The 23,791-nt window shown below is 47.2% G+C and overlaps 1 non-coding gene across 1 annotated transcript; it reads right to left on the reverse strand.

The window, feature by feature from the left end:
• Positions 1-21,658: 21,658 nt before the first annotated feature.
• LOC122737529 lies at positions 21,659-21,765 on the reverse strand. The gene has a single exon (XR_006354361.1). It is a non-coding gene; the product is annotated as a U6 spliceosomal RNA (small nuclear RNA).
• Between the last annotated feature and the right edge of the window lie 2,026 nt (positions 21,766-23,791).

Below are 23,791 nucleotides of genomic sequence, written 5' to 3' on the forward strand. Positions count from 1 at the left end.
CTAGACTGCTCTTTGGGGGATTTGCAAGTTACCAGGAGAGCTAATGCCGTACATATGCAGTCAAAGTTATTATTAACCTCATCAGGAAGAGCAGGGCTAGGGAAGGCAGCTGGTTTTCAGCTCTGGAGAGTAGGGAGGGTTATACAAGCGACTCTCAAAATGGAGATGGCTTCTCTCGGGTTTCCTCCGTCCCCCACCTCCTCCTCACCCCCTCCCTGGAATAGCCTGATCTTGGCCTTCCTGGCTCCTGACCCCAGCTGGAGTATTTCCAAGTAGACCAACTCTGGCAAACAAACAAACTGAGCACTTGACCTCCACACCCAGGGAGGCAGTGAGGGGGACCAGGCTTTCCGATGGGGAAGATGCCTCTGGACAGTGATGTCTGAAGCCTTGTGAGCACAAATGGAGGCAGGAAAAAGGGCCTGGAGATATTACTATTCACCACCTTGCCCAAGGGCCATCTTGCAGGGACACACCCCGTAGGTCTATAGCCTTACCTCTATGTGTCTAAATACCTGCTTTGTAACAAGCAAGAAGGTGAAGATAAAATGGGCAGGCAACAATAGCTGTCTGCACAACGTCCTGAAGCTCAATGTGTTTTAGCCTGCATGTGTTAAGTGACTTCCCTGGGTCAGACACTGGGGATAGAGACTGGACTAGTGATTTCTTTGTCGAGGAGACTTCTAAATAAAGAAATGGACTCTACCAATGTAGGTCAGCATCTTCTCTGAAATCTACAGTCTTAGAGAGTCGCCTCAAGTATCGTAAGATGACAGTCCCAAGCTCAGTCACCCTCCTTCTCTTCCCCTCCGGTCTTGTTCCCAGAAGTCATAAGCAACTTGAGGCATTTTACAAATGAGGAAACAAAAGAGGAAGTTCAGAGATCATCAAGCCCACCTATCCTTTTACAAGTGAGGAAATCCTAGAGGAGAAATCTGTTGACAATTTGCTGCGGCATCTGGGAAAGATGCCCAGCATCCAGAAATACCACCTGGCCAAAGGTTCCATTGTCTTCCTGGGCTTCTGCCTCATATTTTGCTGTGGTGTCACCCTTCTCTGCAGTCTCATCTGACACCTCTACCCATGGTCCCAGCCAACATCAATGCCACTGAAAACTCCAACAAAGATGGCGGTACTATCCAGTTGACTAACTGGGTGTTTGGCCTGGATGAATCTGTCCCCAACATCACCCTCCTTCCATAGAGAAATGTGCCTTCCCATTGGGGTACGTGTTGCCAGTTGGCCTGTAGTGGTTGTTATCACTGTCTGTTCCCACCCCATCTTTCTGAGAAATCAAATCAACAAGCGTTGATTAAGCACTTACTATGTGCCAGGTACTACTGTGCTGAGCTCTAAGGACACAAAGAGAGGTAAAAGACAGTCTCTGCCCTCAAGGAGTTTATAATCTAATGGGGGAGACAATATGCAAATAACCAGGTAGGTGCACGATGTATTCCCAGTAGAATGAAGGTAATATGAGAGGGGAAGTCATTAGCAGATGGGATGACCAGAAAAGACCTCCTGTAGAAGATAGGATTTAAACTGAGTGAGGAAAAACGTCAAGAAAACTAAGGCAGAGGTGAGGGGATAAAGCATCGCAGGTAAAGGACACAACCTCTGCCAAGCAAAATTAAGTATTGCATTCCAGGAAAAGTCAATAGGCTGATGTTGCCCGAACCTGGGATGTTTAGTGGAGTCAAGTACAGCAAGACTGGAAGGCAGAGGCAGATTGTGAAGAGCTTTTAAATGACAAACACAGGCGTTTATATTTGATTCTACAGGTAATCAGGATCCAATGGACCTTTTTGATTTGGGAGGAGGGGGGATGACCTGGCACTGACCTGATGGGATAAACCCTGGAAACAGCAGCCGGTATTGATTAAGTGAAGAAAACACCCCAAACTCGAGCCGGCACCAAAGCAGAGGCTGAGAATGACTGGACTCCTCCCTCCCTCCCTCCTCCTCAGTAAAGGCTATGTCCCCCAATCCTAGACTGATTCACTGAGCAACCAACCCAGCTATCTGCCCTCAATGTCCAACCCACTGGGGCTTTAGTGTATCAAAGGGGGCTTCCCACATTGAGGGGTGGAGGTATTGAAGGACTTAGTCCATAGAGGGTCTACCAGTCCTTTAATGCGTCCCCTCCAGACGGGCTATGGACGGAGCAGAAAGTCTCCAACCAAAGGCCTTTCTGATGCTCAAACTGCCCTGGGATCAGCATCACTGACCATCTGCCTCTGACACCCTACAAAGGCAATGGGCCCCTTTAATACAACCTCACCACAAGACCCCCTAGATGCATCCCTGCCTAGTCTTCTGCCCATGTACTTACAAGAAAAAAGTACTGTATGAGCCAAATGTTCAAAGTATGTGTCATAGGCAAGATTTGAACCCATGTTTTCTTCACTTTGAGTCTGGGTCTTTGTTACCATCCCAGACTTCTACTCATTCCCCAGGTGCTAGAGACGCAAATATAAAATATAACAGTCCCTACCTTCACTGAGTTTACATTCTATTTGGGGGGAAATAATATAGGCACTAGGGATACAGATACAGAAAAATAAAACTGTCCTTGCCCTCAAGACAACAATATTTTATAAGGGATTAAGTGCCTACTATGTGATGCTCAGTCAATAAATATTAAGCACCTATCATATATACTGAGGATACAAAAAAGAAGCAAAAGATAGTCCCAGATCTTAAGGAGTTCACAATTTAATGGGGAGAGAACTACTACTACTACTGCTACTACTACCACCACCACTACTACTAGTACTGCTACTACTACCACCACCACTACTACTAGTACTGCTACTACTACTACTACCACCACCACCACCACCACTACTACTAGTACTGCTACTACTACTAATGCTACTACTACCACCACCACTACTACTAGTACTACTACTGCTACTAATGCTACTACTACCACCACTACTACTAGTAGTAGTACTACTACTACTACCACCACCACCACCACCACTACTACTAGTACTGCTACTACTACTACCACCACCACCACCACTACTACTAGTACTACTACTACTAGTACTACTACTACTACTACCACCACCACCACTACTACTAGTACTGCTACTACTACCACCACCACTACTAGTAGTACTGCTACTACTACTACTACCACCACCACCACCACCACTACTACTAGTACTGCTACTACTACTACCACCACCACTACTACTAGTACTGCTACTACTACTACTACTACTACAACCACTACTACTACTACTGCTACTACTACTACCACCACCACCACTACTGCTGCTGCTACTACTACTACTACTACTAATAATAATAATAATAACAATAATAATAGTCCCTGCCCTCAAGGAGTTTACTTTCTTTTTTATTTTTTTAAATAATAAACATTTTTATTTATAGTTTTGAGTTCTGATTTTTATCCCTGTTTTCCTCTTTCCCCTGCCCCCTTCCTGAGGCAGTAAGAAATTAGATATGGGTTATACATGTATGATTATGTGAAACATTACCATATGAGCCATTTTGTACAAAAAAAACTTGAATAAAAGAAAAAATGATAGAAAGTGAAAAACAGTATGCTTCAGTCTTCTGTCAATATCAGTTCTTTCTTTGGAGGCAGATAGTATGCTTCATCATTAGTCCTTTGGGATTGTCTTGGATCATTGTATTGCTGAAAATAGGCAAGTCATTCACTATTCTTCATCAAACAATATTGCTGTCTGTGTGCACAACATGTGGTTCTGCTCACTTCACTATACATCAGTTCATACAAGTCTTTCCAGGTTTTTCTGAGGTCATCCTGCTTGTTGTTTCTTATAGCACAATAATATTCCATCACTATCATATACCACAGCTTGTTTAGCCATTCTCCAATTGATGAGCATTCCTTTTGATTAAGGAGTTTACTTTCTATCAAGGTGGACAACATTAATCAACAAGCATTTATTCAGTGCCTACTGTGTGCCAGGGAGTAGGAATGCAACCAGAAAGAATCCCTGCCCCCAAGGAATCCTATTAAAGCATATAACATCAATCAACAAGCATTTATCAGATACCTACTACTGGGCTAGGCAATGTGGATATGAAAAGGCTCATGCTTTCAAGGAGTTTGCAGTCTATAGGGGAATCCTAAGATCTACTTTGCTTTCTCAGCTACCATATCAGACTGTTGAAAATCAACAAAATCTTGGTGACAGTAGAGAAGACTGGTCAGATTCGGAGAGTAGATAGAAGCTGGAAGTGCCTCCAAAGGTCCTGAGCTGAAATCTCACCTCTGTCCCTCACTCCCAGTTTAGTCTCACCTTGCTGGACCTCAGTTTCCTCACTGTAAAAGGAAGATAAGACACTCTCTAAGGACCCATGATCCTCCTACCCATTCCTGGGTCAAACTGTGGGATGGGCTCCTCCCCTCCCCCAGGCTTCTTTTCTGAATGAGTGTTTGACCCCTTCATATCTTCCACACACCTTCCTTCCCATTGCCCCCCAAGAGACCCAGAGAGAGACTGAAACTGTAGACGCGTCATTGATATACAGTAGAGCAGCCAGTTTGCCCAAGGCTATGTTTGTGGAGCTAGAATTATTAGCTTCATATGTTTTGGTCAGGCCCCAACAGGGCCCTCGACCCTGACTCCACCATTGTACAAATGTTATTTTCTCTAATACCATGATTTACTGAACTTTTCCTTCCTTGGAGCTTTTTTCGACCTTGGATTCACCTCAATAAGTCTTGATTTTTTGACTGAAAATGGCGTTTGACAATATTTACTTCCCATCGACTGGGCCTTTAGCAATAGGGAAAAGGGGATGAACTATTTTTGACCCCCTCTTCCAAGGCCTAACCACAGCATGGGTCACCTGAGCCTGGAAACCATAGCTGTCCTCTAAGTCAGACAGAGGCATGGCGAGTCCATATATCTGGCCATCTGGGACCTGGAGATCATCTTCAGAGAGACAATGAGTGAGAGAGGAATCTATTGAGTGGTTTATCTTGTGTGTCCCTGACTCAACTGTAATATGATCATCAATGCACATATTTCTATAGCATTTACAACAAATGCCCACAATAAGCCTTTGAGGGGGATGATGTAAGTATTATTTTACCGATAAGAAAACTGAGGGTCAGCTAAGTGGAGCAGTGGATAAAGCACCAGCCCTGGATTCAGGAGGACCCTGAGTTCAAATCTGACCTCAGACACTTGACACTTACTAGCTGTGTGACCCTGGGCAAGTCACTTAACCCTCATTTCCCTGACAAAAATAAAAGGAAACTGAGGCTCAGGGAATTGCTTACTGTCACATAGCTAACATCAGAGATAGGCCTCTTCTAAATCCCAAAGCAGTGTTCTCCCCACTATCCCATGATGCCTTTGTGAATGACTAAAAGTCACAGACTTCTGCGTTTTCCTTGTCCCCACCTCCCCCTATTCCCACCCCAACACACACAGTCTTTGGTATTGTTGAACACACAGAGGATGCTCAATACACATTGGTGGAACAATGACCAATCAGGATTTCCATGGACGTGTTTAACCTGCTTATGAAATCAAACCATTTTCCAAATATCTATTTACCTGCAAATAATCAATACTGGATGAATTGGGAGATTAATCTGTTCCTCAAAGCAGGCCCACTGTGGTCTGATACTAGCCAGCATTTTGTTAGCCTCATTCAAATTACCGCAGGCATTGGAAGTCATAAAATGAGGCTTCTTTGCACTGACTGATCACCCCCTCCATTGGGCCAGATCAGTGAGGCCCAGCTGCAGGACTCTCTCTGTGTTTTGAATGCCTCTCCCTCAACTCCACTCCTTCCATTTTTGAAGTCAGCCCAGCTCCAACGTCCCAGAGCACCCCCCCCAGAAGAGCCTCCCTGGCCTATCCCCTCTGCTTGTGGTCTCTCAGCTTGCTAAAAATATCCCCAAGGCCAATTGCATTATATGCATAAATAAGTAACCAGTGGAGAGGGAGGAGAGCTGACAGAAAGGCCTGTTTTCCTGGGGATGAGGGAGGGAGGTTTCAAGGACAGGGAGAGGAGGGAGAGACAGCAGAGAGAGAGAGAGAGAGAGAGAGAGAGAGAGAGAGAGAGAGAGAGAGAGAGAGATTGAGAGAAAGAGATTGAGAGAGAGATTGAGAGAAAGAGATTGAGAGAGAGAAAGATTGAGAGAGAGAGATTGAGAGAAAGATTGAGAGAGAGAAAGATTGAGAGAGAGAGAGAGATTGAGAGAAAGAGATTGAGAGAGAGAGAGAGAGAGAGATTGAGAGAGAGAAAGATTGAGAGAGGGAGAGAGAGAGAGAGAGAGAGAGAGAGAGAGAGAGAGAGAGAGAGAGAGAGAGAGAGAGAGAGAGAGGCAATGGCTGGCCTGAACCAGTCTGAGCTGACCTCAGGCCAAGTCTCTGGTTTCCACACAAAAAACAAAAACAGGGCTTGGGCATCATCAACCTTCTCTTTGCTGTGGTGAATAGCTGTATGCATTTCAGAAACCATCTGTTAAGCCCCTTGCTGCTGTTGCTGTTTTGTTCAGTCATTTCAATCATGTCTGACTCTTTGTGACCCTATTTGGGGTTTTTCTTGGCAGAGACATTGGAGTGGTTTGCCATTTCCTTTTCCAGCTCATTTGACAGATGAGGAAACTGAGGCACACAGGGTGAAGTGACTTGACCAGGGTCACACAGATAATAATTGTCTAAGGCCAGATTTGAACTCAGGAAGGTGAGACCTCCTGATTCCAGGCCCAGCACTCTATGCACTATGGCACCACCTAGCTTCTTTACTATGTGCTGAATCACTGGACTCAATTCTAGGGATTAAGCCACATAAGTCCCTACCCTAAAGGACTTTACATTCTATTGTGTAGAAGTAATAAGTCCATAGATAAAGGATACAAGATATAGACAAAGGAATTTCTTGGGTGGAGAGGAGGGCATTAGAAAGTATATGTAGGGGGCAGCTAGGTGACACAGTGGATAAAGCACCAGCCCTGGATTCAGGAGGACCTGAGTTCAAATGTGGCCTCAGACTCTTGATGCTTACTAGCTGTGTGACCCTGGACAAGTCACTTAACCCTCATTGCCCCACAAAAAAAAAAAACAACAAAAAAAAAAACAAAAAAGTGTATGTATATTTATGAAGGGGATGAGAAGGTTTCTTATAGGAGGTGTTGTTTGAGCTGAATTTTGGAGAAAGATAGAGGTTCTCAGAGTAAGAAATATGAAGCCAATGAATCAAAGGCATGAGGAATGCCCAGTGTCAGGGGCAGTCACAGGACTGAGGGTCAGAGAGGTTGGGATGAGGCTGTCTTTGCTGACAGATGGCAGAAACACCCTCCCATACCTACACACCTACTTTCCTCCCCCAGTCTCTGCCTGTGCCAGGGAGTTGGCACATGTGGGTGAGACCTGTGTTAGCCCTGTGGCTCTGACAGAATGTTTGAGACCCAGCGCCACTCACTAACTATGGGCCAGCGCAGACATCAGAGCCTCAGCAAGCCACCACTTCCTCATCTGAAAACTCCAAAGCAATCCCAAAAGCTGCGACTAAGCACCTACTGTGTGAAAAGCAGTGTTGTCTAGTGGGCAGAGCAGGCTGTCCTTGGAGTGAAGAAGGCTTGGCTTTGGGACCAGGTGCTTCCAAATAAACACACGAGACCCTGTATTAGGGAGAGTGGAGACAATGTGCGGAGCCTTGAATCCCAAAGGGCTGAGCTTGAATTCTGGTTCATACAACTTCCCAGCTGGGTGAACCAGGGGAAGCCACTCAAATGCCCTCCATCTCAGCGTTCTCTCTTTTTTTTTTGGGGGGGGGGCAGGGCAATGGGGGTTAAGTGACTTGCCCAGGGTCACACAGCTAGTAAGTGTCAAGTGTCTGAGGCTGGATTTGAACTCAGGTCCTCCTGAATCCAGAGCTGGTGCCTCATCCACTGTGCCACCTAGCTGCCTCAGTGTTCTCTTCAGTCAAATGGGGTATGATAATAATACCACCTCCCGGCCAGGGTTCTTATGAGAATCAAATGGAACGACATGTGGAAAGCATTTTACAAATCCTAAAGGCGATATAGAAATGCAAGTTACTTCTATACAAAGACAAAATTAAAACCAGAGCGTTGGACTCGATGGACCACCAAGGCCCCTTCCAACTCCAACTCCATGAGAAGAGTCTGTTTAAAGGCTCGTTCCTTCCCTCGTTTGTCAGAAATGGAGACTCTCCCTGGCCTTGAGGGGCTTAATGGAAACATTTGTCCTATGAGAAGAGCTCCCACAAATGCTAAGCACGGAGCCCAAGGGCTGGGGAAGGCCAGGAGAGGCCTTGGGGTCCCGTTCCCTCTCATCAGGCAGCCACCCTTACGGTGATTTATGCCTTCGCCCAGGCTGACCTCCCCGCAGAAGGTTGTTAGCGGAAAAACCCTGCCTCATCATTTCTGTCTGGGATTTATGATGCTTCCTCAGGTCACTTTGGCAAGTGCTGCAGCCAGATTTGGGGGGTGGGGCAGGTGGGTGGGTTGGTAGCTGAGCCAGGAAGAAGTCAGCTTTAAAACTTTTCTAAGTAGGAAAGGAGGGATGGTCCCCTTGGGCCGAGCAGCCAGGAGAAGGGCGGCTCCCAAAGACAGTCTGGGCAGAGAAAGGATAGAGCTCCAATCCTCCCCAGTGGGAAAGCCTTCCTCCACCAGCTCTGCTGTAGCTCAGTTCTTTGTCTCCCCAGGCAGGGTCACAGACTCCACCTTCCCATGTTCCTTTTTCCGGAATCAAAACAATGCTGAGGGAGCTGAGAATTCAAACCCCAGAGAATTATGCCAGACCTCAGCTCTGCTCAAGATCCCCTGACCAGATGTAAAAATCATTGTCTGCAGTCCTGATTCCCTTTCATTCTTCCTTGTGCAAGAGAGAATCACATGCATGCCATGACAAAGCTGTAACTAAGGCGGAACAACACAAGCTTTGTCCCAGAGCATCCAAATTTAGAAGGAACAAATATTTGGAACAACAATATTAGATGATGGTACAGTTTTCCTTTTTTTTTTTTTATAGTTACAATCTGACTGTTCTTCTTCTGTAGCAAAACTATTTAGCAATAATAAAAAGCTAAAGAAAGAATTTTCCAAATGGTAAGCCTCTCTCCCACCACCCTACTGTTGTTGCCTGTTGGCCACCCAACAAGTGAACTCCTCCCTGGATCAGCTCTACCTTCCTTCTCCCCAGGTTATGGCTTCCCGAATCAATAGCATCCCAGGTATCCCAGAATCTCCATCTCCATCCTCTGGAGGTAAGGGTGATGATGATGATGGTAATAGATCACTATCTAGCACCTTAAGGTTTGCACACTGATTGTTATCCCATTTGTTTCTCATAACTACCATGTGAGGTAGTTGCTATTATTATCCCCATTTCAGAGTTGAGGAAACAGAAACTAAGGGACAGTAAATTACTTGTCCAGGATCCCACAGCCAGTAAATGCCTGGGGTAGGATTGGAACCCAGCATTTCAATGATTTCACTGGCTGGTTCCCTAATGCTCACCCCATGGTGATTCCTACTTTCTCCTCAGAGACAGACTTGGGCCAGGGAACAGGGTGTAGAGGACTCTGTCTCAGGCCGCATGGCTGCCCAGCTCAGAAAGGAGATGATATGTGCCCAGGTGAGGGCCAAGGACAGCGCCAGACCAAGTGGTGACAGGAATAGTTCAAAGACCCAGCTAGCCCCAGCATCTCTAGGGTCTCTTCTAGACCTGCATACTTGTGATTTAAAGGATTCAGGATGAAGGAATGAAGGAATGAAGCATCCATCTTCCAGGAAGGGAACATAGTGAGGATCCCTGTATCATAGAATTAGGGGAGAAAGAGGCCTCAGAGGTCATCAATTCAACCTTTTATTTTACAAATGGAGAAGCTGAGACCAAGACAGGGCAGCCGCTTGGTCAAATTTACATAGGTGAAGTCAGTGGCAGGGTCAGGATTTGAACCCAGGCCTCCATTAGCATTCAGAATAGAGCTCTTTCTCCTGGAGACCCCCCAGAACCTGACTACACTGGTCCCCTCTCCCTGGGGATAAGTCAAGGCCAGAATGGCTCCATGGACTGGCTCTGGGTTAAGTGCTATGCCCAGGAGGTGCCACCCACAGGGAGACAGCTGGGAGGGACTACCCAGAGGGAGAAGGCTTCTCAGCCAGGGCATTCTCTCTCCTAACTCCACGTCTTTGCTTTGGCCGTCCCTTAGGCCTGGGATGCTCTCTCTCCTCAGCGAGACTTCTCCAAGACTCAGCTCAACTCACTTTATTTGTTATCCACTTTATGTGGGTAAAGTTCAGAATTTTTAAAAATTAAATTCAAACAAACAAACAAAAGGTTCCGCTCAAGCAGCACTACCTGCCAGGAAGCCTTTCCTGGTCCACTCAGCTATTGGTATCTTTCCTGAATGATTACTTTGCCTTCCAACTATTTCTGCAGTGTAGTGACCCCCCTCGTGGTACCTCAACCCTCAGGGCTTTGGGGGAGGGGGGTGCCATTGTAGATAGAGAGATAGATGATAGATATGTAGATAGATGGATGGAGAAAGAGATAAAAAGATAGATTATAGAGATAAATGGATGGATGGATGGAGGGAGGGATGGAGGGATGGAGAAATAGATAATAGAGAAATAGGTAGATATATAGATGATAAATGGATGGTTAGATAGATGATAGATGGATGGATAGATGATAAATGGATGGATAGATAGATGACAGATAATTGAGAGAGAGAGGGATGGATAGATAGATGGATGGATGGATGGACAGACAGATAAGTAGGTAGGTAGACATAGATATTCTATATAGAATATATAGACTACATATGCATATATATGTATATATTCATAAATGCATGTATTTATATTTTCTCTCCCCCATTAGATTGTAAACTCCTTGAGAGAAAAAGCTATTTTGATTTTGTCTTATGCCCAATGCTTGTCACATAGTAAGCCCTTAATAAATGCTTGTTGATTTACTCATAAATCTGGGAGGCAAGGATCCAGCCAAGGTAACTCCTAGCCAGCAGGAGTCTGGTTGTCCCAGTGTTGCATTGGTGTCCACCTCTTCCTCATGATCCAAAGGCCCAAAGACCAAAAGGGAAAGACAAAGGACATGGGGGAGTCTCTTAGGTGTACACTGCCAGCCCATTCCCAATGCAATCAGTGTCTCTCCTGGACCCAGCTCAACCACTCCCCAAACCACAGCTCAGTTGGAAAAGAAGCCTGGAAGGGACCATAAGACCAGAGACTTAAAGCTAAGAGACATAGTAAAAGCCATTCAATCTACCACATCCATTTTTACATTTAAGGACATTGAGACCCAGAAAGATAAAGTCATTTGGCAGAGGTCACACAGGTAATGAGTGGTAGAATCTGAACTCAGACTCAGATCCCTTGACTTCCCCTATTACCCGCCCCACCCCCAAATTTTGAAAACAGCCTCCTTTCCTCTGCACCAAATTGGCTTCTCTGCGGTTTGGAGTGAAAATATAATGAAGACAGAGCAAATGCCAAGAATCCTATTCCCATGCCCCCGGCTCCCCAAATCCCTTGGGCCTCCTTCCCCTCTTTCCTTGCTGGCTTCTTTTTGCCCATTCCTGCTCTCTGAGTCACCCCTTGTAACACAGGATTCATTCCTCTGCCTCTCTTCAAGCTCCCAAGTCTGTCTATCTGTCTGTCTATCTCTCATATCTCTCTCTCTCTCTCTCTCTCTCTCTCTCTCTCTCTCTCCCTCCCTCCCTCCCTCCCTCCCTTCTTCCCACCCTCTCTCTGTGTGTCTCTCTCCCTCTCTCTCTCTCTTCCTCTCTCCCTCTCTCTTCCTCTCTCTCTCTCTCTCTCCCCCTCTCTCTGTCTCTCTCTCTCCCCCCTCTCCCTCTCCCTCTCTCTAAACTATTCTTCTTCAAAGCCTCTGTCACCATCTTTCATTTACTGAAGTAGTCAGGGAATATGATGGGGGGGGTGTCATTTTGTCACCATGGCAACCACAAATGGCCTGTGGGTTGGGGAGAGGGCTATTAGGCCAGGCAGGGTCCTCCAGTGGCCAATCACAGGGGCAGCCAATCAATGGGGCCTTTTATATGGACTGTGTGAGGAGAAGCAGGCCTGGGAGATCATTTCCGTACTGCTGGGAAGTCCTCCAGGCCTGGGGTTTAATGCGGCATCCTACGACAGCTCAGCTCGATGGAAAACTAATGAGGCAGCATGATCTATGGGTCTTTTTAAATCTTATAACTGGCCTCCTTTAGAGAATAAAAATAGGGAAGAAAAGAGTTTAATGTTTGCAGACGCAGCTCCCTGGGTTTCCATTGATGAAGGCCGGTAGGATCCTGGGCTGCCAGCAGCCTGTCTGTTGGGCAAAGATTAGCTCCCCTCTCCATTCCCCCACCTCCTCTCCCCTTGTTTCTGTGTCCTGAGGATGTCCAGTGTCTGTCTTCCAGGAAGGACAGAGATCTAGGGTCTCTAGAGACTCATGGGCTATGATGGAGAACAACTATTCTCAGTTGCTGCTCCCCCCTTGAAAGGTTTCCCTTCAAGGAGATGACTAGCAATTGCTGGCCCACAAAAATTCAATGAAGTCCATGAATATGGAGCTGGAAGGGCATCTCAGAGGAGGGTGTTGAGGCCCAAAGTTCCACAGGTAGGAAACATAAGAGGAAGATTTGAACCCAGGTCCCCTTATGGCAGAACCACTTCTCTTGCCTCTCTAGGGCAATGCCTCTCTATATAATCCTGTTTAGTGGGCTTCAACCAATGGTTCCTGCCATTCCAAAGTAACTGCCTAATGATGGGGACACAAAGGCAAAACCAAACCATTTCTTTCCCTCAGGGAGCTTATATTCAGGAAACTCAATGGTATAAAGGATGGAGGATTGGACTCAGAGTCAAGAAGATTGGAGTTCTAACCCTGCTCCTTATACTGGAAAATGGTGTGACATCCAGAGCTCCTTTTGGGCTCTGGGCTTCTCCCAGTGTCCCCTGCAGCTCTGCCTGAGGCTCCAGGGCCACACAGAATCCTTCCACCTCCCTTCTCATCCTACTCCCTTCTCTCCCTGCCCATTTATCTCCCAACCGAGCCCCTGGACCCCCCTGACAGGCTACTACTGCTGGCTCAGGACCTGTCGACTGGGAAGGAGGATCTGAAAAGTCATTGCCATAGTGGCTGAAGCCCTGTTTTTTTCTCTAAACTGAGATAGGGTGAGCTTCCTGCTTGTGATTCAAGGGTCCTGCCTCTCCTCCCCTCCAAGGTACTGGAAAGTCTCTGACTCAGAGGTAAAGAGTGCCTTGAAGACATCTATAACTAAATATCTACCTCTGCCTCTATCTATCTACGTCTGCATCTACCTATATCTCTATCTATCTCCATCTATCTCCATATCTCTATCAATCTCTATCTGTATATATGGAGAGAGATTAAAAGAGAGAGGAGAGAGGGGGAGAGGGACGAGGAGAGAGAGGGAGGAGAGGGGAGAGGGAAGAGGGAAGAAGAGAGGGAAGAGAGGAGAGGGAAGAGGAAAGAGTGGGGAATGGGGAGAGGAGAGGTGGAGAGGGAAGAGGAGAGGGGGGAATGGGGAGAGGGGAGATGGAGAGGGAAGAGGAGAGGGAAGAGAGGAGAGGGAAGAGGAGAGAGCGGGGAATGGGGAGAGGAGAGGGGGAGAGGGGAGAGGAGAGGGGGGAATGGGGAGAGGAGAGGTGGAGAGGGAAGAGGAGAGGGAAGAGAGGAGAGGGAAGAGGAGAGAGGGGGGAATGGGGAGAGGAGAGGGGGAGAGGGGAGAGAGGGAGAAAGGGGAGAGGAGAGGGGGAGGGAAGAGGGGAGAGAGGGAGGAGAGGGGGAGAGGGAAGAGAAGAGGGAGGAGAGGAGAGGAGAGAGGAGAGAGGGAAAGGGGAGAGGAGAGGGGGAGAGGGAAGAGGGGAGAGAGAAAGGAGAGGGGGAGAGGGGAGAGAGGAGAGGGAAGAGGAGAGGGGGGAAAGAGGAGAGGAGAGAGAGGGGGAAAGGGGAGAGGAGAGGGAAGAGGGGAGAGGGGGAGAGAGAAGAGGAGAGGAGGAGAAGAGAGACAGAGAGAAGGATGAGGAGGAGGAGGAGGAGGGGAGAGAGAGAGAGAGAGAGAGAGAGAGAGAGAGAGAGAGAGAGAGAGAGAGAGAGAGAGAGAGAGAGAGAGAGAGAGAGAGAGAGAGAGAGAGAGAGAGATCCCCAGCTGCAAATCCCCAGTACTCTCAGCTGGCCATGGATTGTGATGCAGAGAGCCCATCACCACTATCCTGTCCTTCATTGGCAATGCCCCCCGCCAGCAGCGATGTCTTGTCCCTCTCTTCCTCCCTGTCCATCACAGTCTCCCGCCTCTCAGGTAAGGGAATATCCCCTGGGGGTCACCTCCTATGGCACTAGAGCTTCTCCCCATCCTCTCTGCAGTAATGGTCTTGACCACCAGCTTTTCTGAAAGAGTCGTGCTCACCTCAAGGACAGAAGAGGGCGCTGTGTCCCCTTGCATCCTATCCTCTCTCACTCCATCATTCCCAAGCCAGCCAAAGGCAGCCAACTGCTGGGACCCTGGGGATGATTGCCTGGTTTTAAATGGGGCTGCTCGCTCCCTGCTCCCTCCCTGCAGTTAGTCGGTCAACTAACATTTAGTAAGCACCTCTTCTGTGCTAGACACTCTGCTGACTTTGAGGTCTGGCCATTATCCCTAGGAAGTATCATGACATCTAGAGTGGGGAGGGTCCTTAGAGAACATCTAACCTCTTCCACCTCCTTTATCTTCAAGTGGCCCGGGGAGGTTAATTTGTCCGAGGTCACCAAGGAAGGATGGGGGGGGGGGGGAAGAGCACCATTTGAACCCAGGTCTTTCGACTCCATACTTCAGTGCTCTTCCCCCAAACCACTTTCAGAAAGGGGCAGTGGAGACTTTGCCCCAGAGAGCTGACATGGTGGGGGGAGGGAGGTAAAATATACTTCCCAAATCCAGGGTCTTAACGTTGCGGGGAGGGGAGAGTGCATGCTTGCTTCCCCTGGAAGTAAAGAAGGGTGACTGACACCCCTCCTACCATGCCAGTGTCCTGGGGAGAGGGATTCTGCCCATTAAACAGTGTGGGACCTACCCCTACCCCCACCCCCCCAAAAAAACAAAGAAGCTCCCCTCCTGGATACAACTTCTTCTGCAGCACAAAAGCACCCTCTCCCATCACCCCCATGCATTGACTTTGGGTGGGGTGTAGCATTCCCCAGAGATGATCCTTCCCTTTCCACTCTGCCACCTCTCCTTGGCCCGCAGAGATGGCTCCCTGAGTTCTGTACCCCTTCCCCACACTAACTGTCCCTTTGCCCCCTCCCCTTCCCCAGCTGTTCTGCCTCATCACTCACTGCTCTCCAGAAGCAGCTGGGGAGGGAACATGAGATAGTCCCATTACAGCCTTAGAGTGGGGGGAAGGAAAGGAGGGAGAGAATGGAATGTAGGACTAAGCCAGAGTTCTCCTAAGAAACATATAACCCCCCCCAGGTAATTATTCCTAGCTAGGGATGGGCACAGAACCACAGCATGTGTGCTGGCTGGTGGGCCCTGGGGGCGAGGCAAAGAGAGGAAAGCCCTTGGACCACAGAGAGAAAGCCAGTGGTTAGCCAGAGGAAGCAAGGCCCCGCTTAGGATTTTATTGCTCATCCTTCACAGAAAGTCATAAGATCACAGAATCGTAAAATATCAAAAGATCTCCAGCCCAGCCCATTCTGTCTTCCAATAAAGCAGAAAGGGGGTGGGGAGCCCACCAACTAAGCTTTAGACACTAAAGAGGCTGATAGGGATATTCAGAGAACAAATCGATCAACTTAGATTTGTGCTTGTTCCAATGAGTCTAAACCACCTCCCATGGACAACAACCCTCTAAATCCTTGGTGAGAACTATTGTGCCTCTTCTAAATCTGCCCTCTCCCTTCAGAAAAAGGTACAAAGTCAGAATGATCCTTTAAAGATGCTCAGGTGCGCATATGGGGTATGGGTGGAGGGCCATGGTGTGGATCCAAGGTATCTCCAATCACTGGAGATGTTTCTTTCCTTGAGCCCTGAGGGGCCCTGCTCCTGAGCTGAAGGGCTGAGGCAGAGAGCAAGACCTCTGTCCCTAGATGGGAGAAGCCGGTCCCAGGACAGCCTCACCCTCCCACTGGCTGCCCCAGAAAGGGGCCCACCACCTGCCCCTCCTCCAGCTCTCTCCCTAGAACCTGATTTCCTAAACCAGGCAAATCAGGAGGTATCCTCCCTAAGTGGGGCTCTCTTCCAAATCCCCGCCCCCCCCCGCCCCGGCCCCAATGGGTAAAATGCTTGGCAAGTGTTAACGCTCTATAGAAATGTGAGTGATGATGGCGATGACGCAGAACCAGGACCAGAACCCAGGTCTCCCCATTCCCCATCTAGCTTCTGCCTCATACTTGCATAGGCCATCCCTGCAGGGCCCAGACCGTGGACCCTGTCCTGTGGGAGCACTGAGGGAGGCAGGAGCTGGGGGGTCTTGGCCACAGAGCTGTCAGGCTGCCCCTACAGAGCCCTGGTCTAACGGGGGTGCTCTGGGCTTACTGTTAAATGCCTGAATTCCAGTGTTTATTAGGGCAAGGCAGAGGCCATCCCCAGGCAGTAATGAAGGGGGAATGAAGGCCTCCCGCTCAGTCTAATTCTGTCTCCAGGCAACCCAGGTTACTGCCAACGCTGCCCTGAGAGATTCATTAGAGAAGGGCCAAGGCAGACTGGCAGCCAGGAAGGCCTAGATCAATTAGAGGTGATGGAGCCAATTCTACCCTCCCCACCTGGCCACCCACTGGGAGGCTGCAATTAGGTAGAAACCAGGTCTTTGAGAGAGGGGCCTTTGCTCCTTCACCCCCTAATTCTAGCAGAGGGGCTGAAAGAACTCAGCTGCCTCTGACGTCAAGTCTTGTCTGGGGCCAGATAGAGTCAAGGGCTCACCGCCCTCACTCCCTTCACCCGTCTACCATCTTTTCCTCTCCCCTCCATTAGCCTCCTTCCTTTTCTGTCCCCACTCCTCTTCTCTCCTCCCTCTGTCTCTCTCCCCTTCCCTCCTTTTCTCTCCTCCATTCCTTAAAACTCTCTGTCCACTCCAGTCCCCCTCAGCTCCCCTCATTCCTTCTCTCCCCTTTCCCATTCCCTTAGCTACACTTCCATTTCCCTTTCCTTCCTTCTATCCCTCTCTCCACCCTTTCCTCTCCATCACTTCCTCTTCATCACTTTCTCTTCCCCTGCACTCCTTTCATCTCCCCCTCTACCACCCCCACCTCTCCTCCAATCCCATTCTCTCCTTTCTCTTTTCCCATCTCCCTTTTATTCCCACCTCCTGCTGTCCCCCACCCTCACCTCCTTTGCAATCCTCTTAATCTTTCTTCTGCCTCCTGACCCCACCCCCTTTATATCCCTTCCATGTTCTCATCCCTCTGTTCTTCTATCTCCTCATCCCTCTGTTCTTCTATCTCCTCACCTCCTTTACCTACTACTCAGCCCCTGGAGAGAAAGCTCTGATCCCTCTGGCCATGTGTTTGATCCAGAGATATGGAAGGACAAAATGCAGTAAGTGACTTCCAGTCACAGGCGGGGGCTTCTCTCCAAATTCCTCATAATCAAACCCTTCTCTGTGGGGCCTTGCCTCCCTTTAACCCAGAGCCTTCCTATAGGCCCCTCTCCCTCTCATTTGCCTGAGATCTGACGTCCTGATTCACCAGAGATAGAAAGAGGGCAGCTGGGTGGTCTATGACAAACTCTGCAGCTGCTGTGACAACAGAGAACTTTATGCAGCTGGCTAAAAAGGAATCAGCACCTGGGGCTGGTCCGAGACAATACCAGCAATTTTATTTCTCATCCTTAGGATGGGGCAAGGAGGAGCAAGGAAGGAAAGAAGTGACTTGGCTAAGGTCACATAGGAGGTAGGCATGCCCCACCATCCTCCCTGCTTCTCTGCCTGCCCAGCTCAGTCTGGGGTCCTTCAGGACTCACTTCATGTCCCCCAGTTTGATTAAACAAGCACCTACTGTGTGTCAGGCAGCATGGCCCAGGAAAGAGAGGATTAGTTTCCTAGGGAGGAAGACCTGGGTTCCAGTTTAGCCATTGACACCTACTGGCCTAGTGACCTTGGACAAGCCATTTAATCTCAGCTCCCTGGACCACTCCCTAAGACTAAAAGCTTTTAGGAGCAGGGGCAGTTTTCTTTTTGTCTTTGTAGCGCACAATATAATAGCAGGCCTTTTGACTGATCGCAGAACAGTTGCCTATTTTTATTGGTGGAGGGAGTTTTCTTACAGGGACTTCCCAACATCAATGATGTAACATAGAACCTGAGCATGCCAAGGCAAAATAATAATACTCTTCATCTTCAAGGAGCTTCCATTGAGGTGAGAGTGAGCAAACTTCAGGAAAAGGGGAAGGGAAATGATATGTCCATTGATAACAGTGGCTCCAGGGCCAGAGGTTCTGGGTTCAAATCCTACTTTTGATGGTTACCTCCTGTGGAAGTTTCAACAAGTCATTTCTACCTCTCTGGGCCTTAGATTCCTTCTCTATAAAACCAGGGCATTGGACTAGAATCCTCTGGGGTCCCTTTCTAACTCTGGTTCTTGGAACCTCTCATTTTAAATATAAAAGAATACATACATACACATACACATACACATACACATACACATACACATACACATACACATACACATATACATATACATATACATATACATATATATATATGGGGAGGGCCCTAAGAATATGGAGGGGGGAGAGAGGAGCATCAGGATCTCAAAGGCCTCCTCTAGGAAGCCTTGAAGGATGCTACCAGGGCTCCTAAGAGGCAGAAAGGGGTGAGACTGGAGGATGCTGCATGTCCCCTGACCATTCCCATCATCCTTTCAATAGGACTCTCCTGAATGGCCAAAGCCAGCACCTGCTTCTCACTCTGCTCCTTCACCCCCACCCCACCCCCAACCTAAGCCTCCAAAGGGTCGAGGCCCTCTCCAGAGGATAGGAGGCCAGGCTGTCTCTCCAAGCACCAACAGAGACAGGATGCCCTACCCCAATTGCCTTAAAAGCAGTAACTTTATCATTTCTTTAGGTTCCCATCACCCACAGAGAGAGCATGAAAACTGTGTGTTTTGAAGATTCCTTTCTTTGAGAACAATAGCTCTGACTTACTGAGAACATATTTGCATATTCTCTGTTGTTCTGAGCTCTCTCTGCCTCCACTGTGAGTCCTTCCCAGAACTATAGTGTGTGTGGTTTAACATTATCCTCCCCTTGAGTCAGTTTGCCTGGCAGTGAAGTGGGTGAACATCTTGTTCCTCAGTACTGACTTAGGGGGTAGGTTGAGGGGAGAAATGTTACAAGAAACGTCAATGGCCCATAGAAATCTTTTTTTTTTTTTTTGTGAGGCAATTGGGATTAAGTGACTTGCCCAGGGTCATACGGCCAGTAAGTGTTAAGTGTCTGAGGCCAGATTTGAACTCAGGTCCTCCTGAATCCAGGGCCGGTGCTCTATCCACTGTGCCACCTAGCTGCCCCTGGCCCATAGAAATCTTAAATTCAGCATCTCCAGGCCTGACCTCATCATTTTCCCCCTCAAACCTTCCCTTCTTCCTAATTTCCCTATTACTGTTGAGGGAACCTCCATCATCCCCATGACCCAGGCTCAAAACCTGTGTGTCACCCTTGCTTTCTCACTTCCTCTCACCCACCGTGGCTGATCGGTCGCCAAGGCCTGCTGGTTTTACCTTGGTAACATTTCCCATATACGCTTCCTTCTCTCCTCTGACGTTGCCAACACCCCGCCCCCTGCCCCCGTGCAGACTCACATTTCCTCATGCCTGTACAAGTACAGCAGGCTGGTCGGCCAAGCTGCCACCAGCCTCTCCCCCGCCCCAGCTCACCCTCCACTCAGCTGTCAAAACGATCTTCCTCAGGTGAATATCTGACCTTGTTCCCCCCACCCATCCTGCTGTTCAGTAAACTCCAGGGACTCTATCACCTCTGAGATCAAATGTAAAATCTTCTGTTTGGCATTCAAAGCCCTTCATAACCTTCCCCTTCCCTTTCCAAGCCTCTTAAACCTTACCCTCCCCCCCCCACCACCCACCCAACCATGTGCCCTTCAATCCTTGCAGTTCCTTAAACTCCACCTCCCAACTCTGGGCATTTCTGCAGGTCTTCTCCCATGCCTGGAATTCTCTCCCTCCTCACCTCCACCTATCTCCACCTCCTGACTTCCCTGGCCTCCTTCAAGACTCGGGTAATATCCCACCCTCTACAGGAAGCCTTTCCCAACCCTTCTTTTTTGTTTTGTTTTTTTTTTGCAGGGCAATGGGGGTTAAGTGACTTGCCCAGGGTCACACAGCTAGTAAGTGTCAAGTGTCTGAGGTCAGATTTGAACTCAGGTACTCCCGAAACCAGGGCTGGTGTTTTATCCACTGTGCCACCTAGCTGCCCCCACCCAACCTTTCTTAATTCAAGTGTCTTGCCTCTGTTGATTATTTCCCATTTATCCTGGCTATGGCTTGTTTGTACATAGGGCAGCTAGGTGGCACACTGTATAGTGGCCCTGGAGTCAAAGGGATCTGAGTTCAGATCTCACCTCAGACACTTACTAGCTGTGTGACTCTGGGCACTTAACCCCAATTGCTTTAAACATCCAGAGCCATCTCCAGTCATCCTGATATGTGTCTTGCCACTGGACCCAGATGGCCCTGGAGGAGAGAGTGAGATTGGTGACTTTGTACAGCCCTCTCTCACTTAAATCCAATTCAGTGCAAGTCATGACATCACCCGGAAGTCATGATCCTCTTCAAGAATGAAGGATAAGGGGGCAGCTAGGTGGCACAGTGGATAGAGCACTGGGCCTGGATTCAGGAGGACCTGAGTTCAGATCTGGCCTCAGACACTTAACACTTACTAGCTGTGTGACCCTGGGCAAGTCACTTAACCCTCATTGCCCCGCAAAACCAAAACAAAACAAAAACAAGAATGAAGGATAAACAACAACAACCATTTGTAAATAGCTGTTTGCATGATGTCTCTCCCTACTCATTAGACTGTGACCTCCCTGAGAGCAGGGATGATCTGTGGTTTTTCTGTGTATCCAGTGCATTTTCTGGCATACAATAGGTACTTAATAAATGTTTATTGACTGACAGCTCCACATCACATGTGTTCTATTGGACATTTCCACAGACATCACAAAATCAACAGGTACAGAACAGAACTCATCTTTTTTTTTAGAACTCATTATCTTTCACCTAAAACCCACTCCTCTTCTACTGTTTCTGTCAAGGGGACCACCACCTTCCCAGTCACCTAGGCCCAAACCTTGGTGTTATCCCTTGTTCCTCACTCTAACCTAGACCACATCCAATCCATAGCCAAAGCTTGTTGTTTCTGTTTACAACATCTCCTCTCCACTCCTAAAGCCATTGCTCTAGGTCAGGCTGTCATCGCTTCTTAGATGGATGATTGTAATGGCTTCCTAGGTGGACTTCCTGCCTCTGGTCTCTCCCCTCTCCAATCCATCTTCCACACAGCTTCTAACACAAGATTCCTGGAGCTCAGAGCTGGTCATCTCTCTCTTCCACTCACTAAAATCCTGTGCCTTTTTTTAACTTAAAAATATGGAATGCAAAAAAAATTTAATAAAAATAAAATTTTTTAAATGGAATGCTTCACGAATTTGTGTGTCATCCTTGTGCAGGGACCATGCTAATCTTCTCTGCATCATTCCAATTTTAGTATATGTGCTGCCAAAGCAAGCACCAGTGCCTTTCTAATACTTCCAGAATCAAATATAAATTCCATCTTCTGTCATTTAAAGCTCTTTGTTACTGGGCCCCTTCTTATCTTTCCAGTTTTATACCCTACTTCTTTCAATACCACCATCACCAGCAACAAAAAACATTTATATAGAACTTAAAGGTTTGCAAAATGCTTTACAAATATTATTTCATTTTATTTGCAAAGAATCCTGGTATGTAGGTGCTATTATTACCTTCATTTTTATAGATCAAGAGATTGAGGTAAACAGAGGTTAAGTGACTTGCCCAGGGTCACAAAGTGAGTATCTGAGGTTGAATCTGAACTCAAGACTTCCTGGTTGAAGATCTAGAATTCTACCCAAAAAGCCATCTGCCTGCCTCCATAGGCACTCAGCAGGCAAGACCTATATGACCTACTTGCTGACACTCTGTCAGTCACCTCTATATCTATGTCGCCCATGCCTGCAAGTCTTTCCCTCCTCCCCGCATCTCTTGGAATTATGGGTTCCCTTCCAAACTAAGCTCAAGCACTACCTTCTGTACCTGAGCTGGCCTATGCTTCATAAAATAAGCTTTATTTTATATTTGAAGCAGCTATGGCATATAAAGCCCTAGAAGACCTGAGTTCAAATCTAGACTCAGATACTTACTAGCTGTGTGACCTTGGGTAAGTCACTTAACTTCTGTTTGCCTCCATCTTCTTGACTATAAAATAGGGGAAATATTATAATACAGCTTCTCTTGATCCCTCAAGATATTAGTACCCTCCCTCTCAAAAGGAAGAGAGGCAGAAAATAAGCATTGATTAAGTGCTTACTATTTGTACTGCGCTAGGTGCTTTACAAATATTATCTCATTTAATCCTCACAACAATCCTGGGAAGTGGGAGGTGCTATTACATTTTACAGTTGAGGAAACTGAGGCAGGCAGTAATTACATGACTTGCCCAGAGTCACACAGGTAATAACTATCTGAGATTGGATATCAAGTCAGGTCTTCTTGATTCCAGGACCAGAGTGATAACAGCTGCCACTATACTATCTTGTATTAATTTTAAATATGGAGAGAGACTATATAGAGATAGAGATATTACATACGTATTCATATATATTTATTAAAATACTTTATATATAAATATATATCTTATATGTAGAATATATAATATAAACAAAATAATACATATCTCACACACACATATATATGTGTGTGTGTGTGTGTATATATATGTGTATATATATATATATGTGTGTGTGTGTATATATATATATATATATATATATACATATATATACAAATTGACTGTGAGCTTCTAGAGGGAAGTATTGTTTCACTTCTCTCTTTGAATCTCCAGAGCTTAACCCAGCACCTTGGATGTAGCAATAATCAGCTGGTGGCCTAGTGGATACAGATGGGGCCTGGAGTTAGGAAGACTCAAGTTCAAATCTGGTCTCAGAAATTTACTGAGTGTGGGACCCTAAATAAGTGACTTAATTTCTTAGCCTCAATTTCCTCCTCTGTGAAATGGGGATAATTATAGCACCTACCTCCCGGGGTTATTGTGAGGAACAAATGTAATAATATATGTAAAGTAGTTGGTATGCTTTAAAATTCTATAGAAATGGGGCAGCTAGGTGGAGCGGTGGATAGAGCACCAGCCCTGGAGTCAGGAGTACCTGAGTTCAAATCCGGCCTTAGACACTTAACACTTACTAGCTGTGTGACCCTGGGCAAGTCACTTAACCCCAATTGCCTCACTAAAAAAAAAAAAATCTATAGAAATACCAGCTATAGTTATTATTATAAATGCTTGCTGATTAATTGGTTCCCTGCTGTTTCTGGGATAAAATAGAAATTCCTCTGACATGTAAAGTCCTTTACAATCTGACTCCTACCTATCTGGGTGACATTGCGCCTGGGTGATAGAGAGCTCTGTGTAAGGAACAACAATGAGACCTCTCTGGCCTCAGTTTCCTCATCTGTAAACTGGGTGGGTTTGACTAGGTGGTCTTCAAGCTCTAAATGGATAA

This window comes from Dromiciops gliroides, chromosome 1 (genome assembly GCF_019393635.1).
Source record: "Dromiciops gliroides isolate mDroGli1 chromosome 1, mDroGli1.pri, whole genome shotgun sequence".
NCBI classification, from domain to species: domain Eukaryota; kingdom Metazoa; phylum Chordata; class Mammalia; order Microbiotheria; family Microbiotheriidae; genus Dromiciops; species Dromiciops gliroides.